Raw genomic sequence first — 1,765 nt, 5'->3', positions numbered from 1 at the left:
TCCAGGGCCTGGTCTCTCTGGAGTCCATGAAAGGAGGGAGGTCTTCTATCTCACCATGACAGATCGCTTTAATCTTATGGAACTGTATTCCCAGTCCTTAAGTCGATGTCCTCTGAGAATCCACGATGGCACAGGCAGCCCTGAGAGTGAGTGCTGGTTCCCTTCCAGAGCGGTGCAGTAACACGGTGTCAGAGTGAGCCCCCACCCCCTGTCCCGCCCCAGGGCAGATCAAAGTGGAGCCTCCCCTCTGAAAGGAGCCCTGGTGGTGCAGTGGGTCAGGCATGGGCGTGTCCTCAGCGGCTCCCACTGGCCCCCTCTCACCATTGGCTCGGCCTGAGAGAGGAGAGGCTGCCCCCCCACCCCACCCCCAGTGAGACGCACACTCCCGGGACCCTGATCCAGAGGCACTGGGAGCTGGGATCCACTTGGGGACAGTGGGTTTGCCCCCTTGTTTTCGTCGACTAGCTGGCGCAATGGCACGATGGAAAGGTCTCAGGTCAGCAGAGACGCCAAACTGTGACAGAGAAAGAAGTGAGCACCTGCTGTCGGGAAAACAGACAGTGTGGGGGCGGGACCCCCCTCCTCTCTGTGCCTTGCAGCTTCCCGGGCAGCCTAGCACGCTCACGTGGCCAAGGGTGAGGGGCACAGGAGCCTTGGGAGCTGCCAACCTGGATACGGAAAGCAACACGGGCAATAGATCGCCCTCTTTCAGGGGGAGTCTTGGTTGAATGACTGTCCCTTGCCTGTTTTTGGCTTAACTAGTCTGCAGCACATGTGACTGAAGTTTTTCCAAGGACAGTCATGTCAACCGATGTTCTGGCACAAATGGAGCTGCCCTGGGACTGGCTCACAGTGGCCTAAGAGTGGAGGGCTGGCTGTCCTTCCAGCGGCCTCTCTGGCAGTGGTGCAGCAGAGCCCGACATGTGCAGCTGACGGGGCTGGCAGAGTCGTGGGCACTGTGGGACGACCCTCTCTCGTGGTCATGCTGCTCGGTAGCAGCAGGGCGCCAGCAGTCTCCTGACCCTTCACTAGGGAACGCTTTGCAGAGAGGGATAAGCTCAGAAAAGCAGAGGGACGTTGCGGTGGAGTTTTAGATACCGTGCTGTTGTGTGTACCCAGAAATTGCCCTTACGGAGGATCGCAAGACACTCTGTTAAGTCTAAATGCTGGAATGTTTTCCTAAATGTTGTTGAACAAAGCAAACCTTCTATCGCCATCACTCAGCCTACAGCCGATGATTACAAAGGTTGTCCTGTGTTAGTCATTACCCACCCCCCTTAAGTCACTTCTGACTCTGAGCAGCGATTAGGGGTTGCCAGGCCCCAAGTCTTTATGGGAGCAGAGAGCCCTGATGTTTCCTCCCAGGCAGCTGGGGGGTTTGAACTGCTGACCTTGTGGTGAGTAGCCTAAGGCGTACCTGACAGTGCCAGCAGGTCTCCTTGGCATGTGTTCTGAGGACGGGGCGACTAGGAAATGATGTTCGATGTGAACTCTTCACACACATATAAGAAGCTGAACACGTGCCTTTCTTCCCATGTGTGGGAGGGACCGACCATGAACAGGTGTGCCGGTGTGAGCACACGAGGCACCGTGTCTCCGTGGAGGAAACTTAAACACGCACCACAAAAGGACAGCAGTAACCGTCGAAGACATTTTTATGAACATGTTTGAAACCAAAGGAAAATGTAATTACAACCACAGATCCAAACCAGCCTGGTGCTGAGAGAGCAGATTGGCTCCTGGCCCCTGGGCTTCGGGAGAAACT

This window comes from Echinops telfairi, unplaced genomic scaffold (assembly GCF_000313985.2).
Source record: "Echinops telfairi isolate 266 unplaced genomic scaffold, ASM31398v2 ScPeMD7_7410;HRSCAF=8448, whole genome shotgun sequence".
NCBI classification, from domain to species: Eukaryota; Metazoa; Chordata; class Mammalia; order Afrosoricida; family Tenrecidae; genus Echinops; species Echinops telfairi.
This window is presented reverse-complemented; position numbering follows the sequence as displayed.